The sequence below is a fragment of the Dasypus novemcinctus genome, chromosome 21, assembly GCF_030445035.2.
Source record: "Dasypus novemcinctus isolate mDasNov1 chromosome 21, mDasNov1.1.hap2, whole genome shotgun sequence".
Classification (NCBI taxonomy): Eukaryota; Metazoa; Chordata; class Mammalia; order Cingulata; family Dasypodidae; genus Dasypus; species Dasypus novemcinctus.
This window is the reverse complement of record NC_080693.1, coordinates 45,915,592-45,926,270: the sequence shown is the minus strand read 5'-3', so window position 1 is coordinate 45,926,270 and position 10,679 is coordinate 45,915,592. Positions and strand designations below refer to the sequence as shown.

General features: G+C 42.6%; 1 pseudogene; it reads right to left on the bottom strand.

Annotated features, from left to right (window-relative positions):
* Positions 1-4,135: 4,135 nt before the first annotated feature.
* On the bottom strand, positions 4,136-5,356 carry LOC101447387 (alpha-enolase-like; annotated as a pseudogene).
* Between the last annotated feature and the right edge of the window lie 5,323 nt (positions 5,357-10,679).

Sequence of the window (10,679 nt, the reverse complement as noted above, 5' to 3'; positions counted from 1 at the left end):
CTGCCCAAGAATGGTGCCGCCCACACTTCCTGTGCCGCTGATGACAACAGAAGTGGACAAAGAAACAAGACGCAGCAAATAGACACAGAGAACAGACAACCGAGGGGGGGGGGAATTAAATAAAATAAATAAATCTTTTAAAAAAATAAAATAAAGAGAAGATGAGCAGACACAGAAAAATGCACAGTTGAATGGACACAGAGAGCAGACAATGGGGGGGGGGGGATAATAAATAAATCTTTGAGAAAAAGAAAAGAAGTTACTCCCTCCCATACACTAAAGTGGGCAAAAGATTTGAACAGACACTTCATCAAAGAAGACATATGGACTACAAACAAGTACATGAAAAGATGTTCAACATTAGTCACAGGCATATGCAAATTAAAACCATTAGTTACCATGCCTACTTATCAGAGTGGCTAAAACAAACAAACCTGGAAATACCTAGTGCTGAGAAGGAAGTAGAGTAGTGCAAAATGGTGCAGTCACTCGAAAAACAGGAGGTTTCCTACAAACATACACTTATTATTCAACCCAGCAATTTTATCCTAGGTATTTACACAACAAAAATGAAAACATAAGGTCACTAAAAAACTTGTATGTGAATATTTATCATGACTTTATTCATAACCACCAAAAGCTGGAAACAACCTAAATGTCCCTCAACAACCTGTGGTACAGTCACACAATGAAATACTACTCAGTAATAAAAAGGGAGAGTACCTGTTGCTCAAGTGGTTGAGCACCTGCTTTCCATGTACGAGGGCCTGGGTTCAATCCCCAATACTTCCTAAAAATAAATAAATAAAAGGGACAAACTATTGATACACACTACAATAAGGCTGCACCTCAAAGAAATTATGCTAAATGAAGAAGAAAGATCAAAAATGAATATGTTGGAGAAATGGAGTTCACTCAGTCAATTGGGCTTCTGTCTACCATATAGGAGGTCCAGGGTTTGATGCCCAGGGCCTCCTGGTGAAGGCAAGCTGACCCATGTGGCAAGCTGGCCCACGCGGAGTGCCTGCCCATGCTGGGATGCCACCCCGTGCAGGACTGCCCCCTGCATGGGGCACTGAGAGCTGGCACAGCAAGATGATGCAACAAGAGACACAGAGGAGAGAAAAGAAGAAGACATAGTAGAACAGGGAGTGAGGTGATGCAAGAGTAATCGCCTCTCTCCCACTCTGGAATGTCCCAGGATCAGTTCTCAGAGCTGCCTAATGAGAATACAAGCAGACACAGAAGAACACACAGCGAATGGACACAGAGAGGAGACAATAGGGGGAATGGGAGGGGGGAGGGGGAATAAATCTTTAAAAAAAAAGAAGTAGCAGAACAGGGAACTGAGGAGGCACAAGAGAGTAATTGCCTCTCTCCCACTCCAGAAGGTCCCAGGATCAGTTCCCAGAGCTGTCTAATTGAGACTACAAGCAGACACAGAAGAACACACAGCATGTGGACACAGAGAGCAGACAACGGGGGAAATGAATAAAATATATATATATTTTTAAAAATGAGTATGTGGAAGCAGATGTGGTTTAAGCAGTTGCATGCCCACCTCCCACATGGGAGGTCCTGGGTTTGGTTCCTGGTGCTTCCTGAAAAACAAACAACAAGCAAAACAAATGAAAAAACCAACTCAGAGAAGCCAATGTGGCTCAGTGGCTGAGTGCCAGCTTCCCACACACGAAATCCTGGGTTCATTCCTGGGCCCGCAGTACCTAAAAAAAAATAAAAAATAGAGTATGTACTACATGATTCCATTCACATGACATTCTGCAAGTGGCAAGACTATAGGGTCACAAATCAGTAGTTGCCACAACCTGGAGGTAAAGGAACGGTTTGAACACAAAGGAGCACAAGAGAAATTGTCTAAGTGATAAAATTGTCTTATATCTTGATTATAGTGATATATGCATTTGTAAAAATTCATAAAATTCATACAACTATTCACTGAAAAGGGTAATTTTTATCATTAGGAAATTATGCCTCAATAAACCTGACCATCCCTCCAAAAAACTTTCAAACAAGGCTTATCGCAGATTTCAGTGGTAATAATTAAAAATGTAAGCCCCTTTCTTTGTTAATTTTTTTCTCCTACGAAAATATATAACTGAGAAATCAAAGAGAATGATAAAAATATTAGGTTGTGCAAAAGGAATTGCGGTTTAGGACTGTGAATTTTAAATCATTGTAACTAGGCTCAAAAAAATCTTTATTAATCAAAATAGGAACTATTACAATCAACACATTTTTGCCAATGAGAAATAAATTTGCTTATTCCTGTAGTGTAAAAATTCATGCTTTTGGGATTCGATGAACTCTTGGAAAGCATTTTCTGCATTCTGCTGTTTGTGGAAGTGTTTTCCCTGCAAAGAGTTGTTGAGATGCTTGAAGAAGTGGTAGCGATTGGTGAGAGGTCAGGTAAATATGGTGGATGAGGCAAAACTTTGTAGCCCAATTTGTTCAACTTTTGAAGCATTGGTTGTATAATATGCAGTTGGGCATTATCATGGAGAAGAATTGGGCCCTTTCTATTGATTAATAGTGGCTACAGGCATTGCAGTTTTTGGTGCATCTCATCAAACTGCTGAGCACACTTCTTAGATGTAATGGTTTTGCCAGGATTCAGAAAGCTGTAGTGCACTGGATGGAACGTGGGAGAGTGTGGGCTATGATGTGGACCATTGACCATGAGGTGCAACCATGCTCAGAGATGTATTCACCAAATGCAATGAATGTCTCATGATGATGGAGGAGAATGTTGCTATGAGGGAGGAGTGGGGTGAGGAGGGTGGGGGGTATATGGGGTCCTCACATTTTTTTAATGTAATATTAAAAAAATGAATAAAGACAAAAAAAGAGAGAAAGCTGTAGTGGCAGCTGACTGCCAAACAGTGACCATGACCTTTTTTTGGTGCAAGTTTGGCTTTGGGAAGTGCTTTGGAGCTTCTTCTCAGTCCAACCACTGAGCTGGTCGTCACCAGTTGTCATATAAAATCCGTTTTTCATCACACATCACAATCCGATTGGGAAGTGATTGGTTGTTGTCGCATAGAATAAGAGAAGGTGACACTTCAAAATGATTTTTTAAATTTTTGATCAGTTCGTGAGGCACCCACTTATCGAGCTTTTTCACCTTTCCAATTTGCTTCAAATGCCGAATGACTGTAGAATGATCAACGTTGAGTTCTTCGGCAACCCCTCGTGTAGTTTATGAGGATCAGCTTCAGTGACTGCTCTAGATTGGTCATTGTCAACTTCCAATGGCTGGCCACTACATTCCTTATCTTCAAGGCTCTTGCAAGTCTCCTTTGCAAAACTTCTTAAACCACCACCGCACTGTACATTGATTAGCAGTTCCTGGGCCAAATGCATTGTTGATGTTGCAAGTTGTCGCCGTTGCTTTATGACCCATTTTGAACTCAAATAAGAAAATTGCTCAAATATGCTTTTTGTCTAACATCATTTCCATAGTCTAAAATAAATATAAAATAGAAAGTAATAAGTCATTAAGAAAAAAACATAAAGCAAGAAATGCATATTAAAATGATGTATAACATAACCACATTTAAGAATGTATGCCAATATCAAAAGGCAAATTTCAACAATGCAAAACCACAATTATTTTTGCACCAACCTAAATATTAAAATGAAAAGTACTTTCAATGCAAAATGTATGTATAATACCTTAAAATAAGTAATACTCACTAGGTATTTAATTGGTTGCTCATTTAATAACTTTTTATTTTTTCCACTTTTTTTTTTTTACAGTTACTGATACTTTTTAATTTTGCACATAAAATCCCTGGGGACCTTCCAGTGATACCCCTGGGATTTCACTGTAAGTATACATGGCCCAGACACTTGGAAAGCAAAGTGAGAAAAAACAATGATTTGGGTCAATCACATGATTACAAAGCCGAGGTTTCTAACAGGACTCCAGATAGTCAGGTATGGCTTCTGCAGCAGTTCTCATGAAGCCGTGAGAACATCGCAGGGGTGGGAAAGGGAGTTAACTACCAGAGGCCCCTCCAAGTACTGGTCTAGAGCATCAAGCTGCCCCTTCATATCAGGAGCCCAGGTCTACTTAGCTAATGAGTGAAGGGCTCAGGGCTCGCCAGCCCAGAGCTTACTTGGTTAGAGGACTTACGAACCCCTTGCCAGTAAACTTAGCCTGCTGCCCAGTTCCTCTTCAATTCAGAGAAGCTGGCTGTAGCTGGCCAAGCAAGCGCTCAGATCAGCAAAGTGCACCCGGCTTGATCTGCTCAGTGCAAAGCCCCACCACCGGGCAGGCAACGAAGGTCTCTTCAGTTTCCCTAGGTGATGAGACACAGGACGCCCCACTGGTTAGACTGGGCCAGCTTGCACGCCTAGAGACTCAGTCACAGTGCCCTTGTTGTTTACTTTAACAGAAGGCAGTTGAGTGATTTCTCACTCACAGCCTTGGCAATTAGCTCTGGGTTGGCCACTGTGAGGTCATCCCCCACCACCTGGATTCCTGCACTAGAGGTGAAATTCCTCCAAGCTTCCCAGTCACTTTGGTCAAAAAGGGTCTTCTGGGTAGTTCTTCATGAAAGACTCACACGGGTCTGCCAACTTGTCAGGTCTGATGCACTTGCTGGCATCATCAGAGGCAGCAGCTTAATGCTAGTTAGGACCTTGTCAGTGTAGCCAGGTTTTCCAATTGCATTCTTAAGCAGTGCCAGGGCTTCTTCTCCAGGATGTTAGGAGCAAATCAGCTTTCATCTCCCGTGATGGTGGCATCTTTCCCATATTTCTCCTTCAGATTGTGGTAAAACTCTGCTCCAATGCACATGGCTTCCCTGAAGTTTGCTGGCTAATGGGGAAGATCATGAACTCCTGCAAGGCCAGGTTGTTGCCAGCATGAGAGCCACTGTTGATAACACTGAAAGTGGGAACCTGCAGGATGACTCCAGAACAGTCGGTCAAGTCAGCAACATGATGGTATAGAAAGACCCCTTATCAACTGCTCCAGCCTTGCAGATAGCAAGGGACACTCCCAGAAGGGTATTTGCACCAAAATTAGATTTTTACTTCTATCAATCTCTATCATCAGTTTGCCAATCTTTTCCTGTTCCACGAAGTTCAGTTTCTTGCGAATCACTGCAGGCTCAAGTTTTACCAATGTGCTCAAGAGTCGTTGAGACGCCTTTCCCCATATAGCGTGTCTTGTCACTGCCGCGGAGCTCTAAGGCCTTATAGATGCCAATTGGGCACCACCAGGCACGGCAACTCTAAAGAGAATTTTTGGGCTGAAGACATCAACCTCAATAGTGGGATTTCCACCAGAGTCGAAGATCTCTCTCGCAACGATCTTGGGACTAGACATGGAGAATTTCTGGCCACCAGTTCTTGTCGCCTAGGAAATAAGCAGAGTATCTTCGAATGCCCCACGCCCTCTGCGAAGCTCCTGCGCGGGCACCGCACGACCTCGGTGTGGATCTACGCAGCACACTCCTTCCCGGGCAGTCCCTGAGGGCGGTGCCCGCGAGGCCCCGCCCCATCGGCGCCCTAAGCAGCCTCAGAGCGCGGGTTCGACCTGCGCTGGGTTGGGAGGGGAGTGGCTGGGCTGCCTGGCCAGGGATAGGAGCCCCTCAGAGCTGCGTGTCTGGGGGAGCCCATGTGCGCCCGCCCCCCTTACTTAACTGTTATTTTGAGTTAAATGTCATTGAAAGTTTATTTTCAGAGAAATAGTACTGTTTCATTTTTCTTTCAAATAATGTTTATGCTTAAATTTCTCACATAAACCCAGCTTGCCACCTTCAGGGAACTGAAAGATTTACAGAGACCATCATCAGATATAGAACATTAATTTTGCAGATTTCTCTATAACCCATAATTAATATCTTGAGCACTCCATTAGTGCCTTTGTGAGATTTCCTGTATCCAGAATATGTTTCTCTAGAATTTACTGGATTCTTCCCAACTTTCAAAACTCAGTTCAAATGCCACTAACTCCAAGAAGCCTTCTACGTTACTCTATGTAGACTTTCTTCCTCTATTTTATTTCCTTGACTACATATATATATATCTCATTGAAGGGAACAACCATATTTTACACATTGTTTTATGCCTTTGTATGGCTGTAAAAAAGGTCCATATAAAAGGTATACATTCTAATATTCACTGAATATTTACAAGGATGATTTCAGATAGGAAATTAGAGTAATCATTGAACTTTCACTTGAAAGAGGCCATATTTTACTAATAGAGTAATGGGAATTCCACAAATTTACTCAAGATTATATGCTTTTATGTTCAGGTGCACTATAAAGCATCAATTTTCATTGACAATGAGTAGGAGTTTCTCGATTTCAATTAACTTTCCAATTAGATAATATCATTGATAAACAAGTGCATGGTGATTGACTGTGATTTTTATTCAAATTTTGCTATTTGGACACCTGAAACAAATGATTAAAAAAGAAAGAGGGGGGGAGCAGATTTGGCTCAACTAATAGAGCATCTGCCTACCACATGGGAGGTCCAGGGTTCAAACCCAGGGCCTCCTGACCCATGTGGTGAGCTGGCCCACATGCAGTGCTGATGCACGCAAGGAGTGCCCTGACATGCAGGGTTGTTCCTTGCATAGGGGAGCCCCACAACCTGTAAGGAGAGCTGCCCTGCTCAAAAAAGTGAACAGCCTGCCTAGGAGTGGCTTTGCACACATGGAGAGCTGATGCATCAAGATGACGCAACAAAAAGAGACACAGATTCCCAGTGCCACTGACAAGAATACAAGCAGATACAGAAGAACACACAGCAAATGGACATAGAGAACAGACAACTGGGACGGGGGAAGGAGAGAAATAAATAAAAAATAAATCTTAAAAAAAAAAAGAGGGGAGAGGTGTAGCTCAGTAGTTTGAGTGCCTCCTTCCCATTTACAAGGTCCCAGGTTCAATTTCTGTACCTCCTTAAAGAAAAAAAAAATACGATGATGTCTTTTACTTTTGGATTGAAAAGTGAATTTTTTTTTAAGATTTATTTATTTTATTTCTCTCCCCTTCCCACCTCCCTCCCCAGTTGTCTGTTCTCTGTGTCTATTTGTTGCATGTTCTTCTTTGTCTGCTTCTGTTGTTGTCAGCGGCATGGGAATCTGTGTTTCTTTTTGTTGTGTCATCTTGCTGTGTCAGCTCTCCGTGTGTGCGGCACCATTCCCGGAAGGCTGTACTTTCTTTCGCGCTGGATGGCTCTCCTTACAGGGCGCACTCCTTGCGCTTGGGGCTCCCCTACGCGGGGACATCACTGCGTGGCACGGCACTCCTTGCTCTCATCAGCACTGCGCATGGACCAGCACACCACATGGGTCAGGGGGCCCTGGGTTTGAACCCTGGACCTCCTATGTGGTAGGCAGATGCTCTATTAGTTGAGCCAAATCTGCTTCCCATAACTATCTCTTGAGTCTGGAAGAACTTGAAATCAGATTTTAAAGACAAAAGAAAACATACTCAAAACACAGACTTAAAAGCAGAGAAGAAACAATGCCAGTGGACTTGTCGCTAGACAGAATTATAAAAAGTTAAGGGGTATTGTGTGATCTACGTATCTTGAAAAAAAAAAGATAAATAAAAAAATGGGGAAAAAAAGTTAAGGGGTAACTTGGCTCTATTCACTTCACTTTCAGAGTTTTGGATTAAAAACACCTCCCAAACTAAATTCAGAGGGGAGAAAATGAAGAGCTTCAGACTGGTCATAGTTTTAAAATTTTGCTTTATTTTTTAAGCAGGGGGGGGTGAGGGAGAGAGGTTCACATTTGAAGACGGTCCATTTCCTTGAATCCCTTCCATTAGACTTTCTAACAAAAGATCCTCCTTCTTTGAGGACTCTATCCTGTCAATCCTTTCTTTTTCATTCCATTCTCCCTTTTCCTGGCTCAGTCTTACCCATCTGACAAAGGATGTGACAAGTTCTTCAAACACGCACAGGAGGCTCGGGTCTGGTATTTAGGCCAGCAGTTTCCTTGGATCTTTGTGCTTTAATGAAGGCTGGTTTACCAGTGAGATAGAAAAAGGGGAGGGAAATAGAAACAACCAGATTCATACTTTGGAATACAAACCTACCACAAATGCATTATTATAACACCTCACTTGACTAAAAGATTTGCTCTCTCTCCTCCAGTCCTACATCCTGTCTCAAAAAGTGAAGTTATTTCTCCCTCATTAGTACTTCCATATTTCAATTCTCCTAAACATATTTTTTTCCTTAATGAGAAAATAATTGTGTGCTTGCATTGAATGCCTCACAATCACTAAAAAACTGAAGCAGATTAATAATATTTAAGAAGGCTGACATTCACAGGAAAGCCAGATAGAGAGGATAATTTTCAAACACAGTATTACTGCTTTTTTTCCCCCTCCTCCTCCCCTTCCCCCCCCCAAAAAAAAAGTCATTTGGGTAAAGGGCAACACAAAATAAAAATTGGCAGCTCACTGAATACTGAAAATTCAGAAGTTGGTTCTGTAACTAAAACTGTATAGGGTCACTATATACAGTTTATGCTATTTAAAAAATATATATAGTTTAACTAAATCCATTCTTTAGTTGGGAAAAAAACATTTTTAATGATTTGTCTTCAGAGACAAGTGATTGGTTCAGTATTCCTTGTTATGCTATATGTATATGGGTGTGTGTGTATATATGTGCATATATATGTGTACATTGATCTAATATATATGCAGCTCCCTTGTGGTTGCTCAGAATGGCAGCATGCATAGGGTTAAAGAGGCAGGGAATTTGAATTGCATCACTCAACCCGGCCTCCTGCCACTGACAGATTCTGTTTCCGTATTTTCTGGATGAGAAAGCCAAGGCATGTTTGCGTTTAATTAGCTCTGGGGGAAAGTTAGCAGCCATAAATGCTGCGGAAAGAAATACTTTCAGTAAAGCTCTTAACGTCTATCTACAGAATCTAAACATTTGTTATAGTTGAGAGTAGTAGCAAACTGGAAGCTATTTTGGGGGGTGGGGGAACAAAAGCATCACAGAGCCTCAGAGGCACAGTTTTTCACAAGTCTCTTTCTCTAAATGGGTGAGGCAGGGATGCTTCTCCTCCAGGGCTCTGTCCCATCTCAAAGGAGTTTATTTGGGATTCCAGAGCCAAGCAAAGAGCTATGTACAAAGCAGTGGCCTAATTTTTTTTTAAGATTTATTTTATTTATTTTTCCCCCTCCACTCCCCTCCCCCCCAGTTGTTTGTACTTGCTGTGTCTGTTCATCTTCCTTGTTTCTTTAGGAGGAACCGGGAACTGAACTGGGGACTTCCAACATGGGAGGGAGGTACCTAATTGCTTGAGCCACCTCTGTTCCCTGCTTTGTTGGGTCTGTATTATGTTTTTCTTGTGTTTCTTGTTGTGTTGCCTTGTTGCGCCAGCTTGCCATGCCTGCCCATTGCGCCAACTCGCTATCTTCTTTTTTTTTTTTAAGATTTATTTATTTATTTCTCTCCCCTTCCCCCCCACCCCGGTTGTCTGTTCTGTGTGTTGCTGAGTCTTCTTTGTCTGCTTCTGTTGTTGTCAGCGGCATGGGAATCTGTTTCTTTTTGCTGTGTCATCTTGTTGTGTCATTTCTCCGTGTGGGCGGTGCCATTCTTAGGCAGGCTGCACTTTCTTTGGCACTGGGCGGCTCTCCTTACAGGGTGCGCTCCTTGCACATGGGGCTCCCCTACACGGGGACACTCCTTGCGTGCATCAGCACTGCACATGGGCCAGCTCCACACGGGTCAAGGAGGCCTGGGGTTTGAACTGCAGACCTCCCATGTGGTAGACGGACACCCTAACCGCTGGGCCAAGTCCACTTCCCTCGCTGTCTTCTTTAGAAGGCACCAGGAGCTGAAACAGGGACCTCCCATGTGGTAGGTGGGAGCTCAATCACTCGAGCCACATCTGCTTCTCACGAGGTTAAAAACCCCAAGATCGTAGTGAAAATATGACACTTCTTTTGGAACTGTAATTTATATCGTAATAGGATTATAATTGGGTTGGGCAAGGAAATAAACAACAGTCATCTCGTAGGCAGCCTTGGGGGACTAGCAAAAGTCAGAGATGTACAGGACACAATTAAGCAGCTTTGTGACTACGGAGGGTCATGGAAACATGATGGATGGACCAAAGGACCCAGTTCTAAAATTCTACGCTATTCCTTAAGCAATGAATGCTTTTGGTTCAATTGTCTATAGTTAATGTCCAGTTAGCTTGTCTCTAAAGCTTTTCAATTAATTGTGTGGCCTCCCAAGCTTTCCTTTGGCTGCAAATTCTCTTCTCAAATGTAGGTTTAATGTGGGTACACGGTTTCCTTCAAAACAAAACAAAAACCTTCAGGTAAGTCATGAGGACTAGTGGCCCACATCATCTCTATGGTCTCTACAAGACTTTTGAGTCTAGAAAACATGTAGCTCATTTTATGTTTGTGTGCAACCCAGAGACCTACCTTGCTCTCCAGCCACCCTCACTGCCAGTTGTGTCCTGGGATACTGCTACTGCTACCTCAGCTGTTCTTGTCCTTGTATGTCCTTATTGTTCAGACTTCATTCCAGGCTTCTAAGACCACTGGCTGGAAATCCTCTGGCAAAGGTCATCTTCTTTCCTTAGTACTCCTATTTTACCTAGCAGGACTTCAACTCGAACTTGGACCCCATTTTCTTGGAAACGTTTG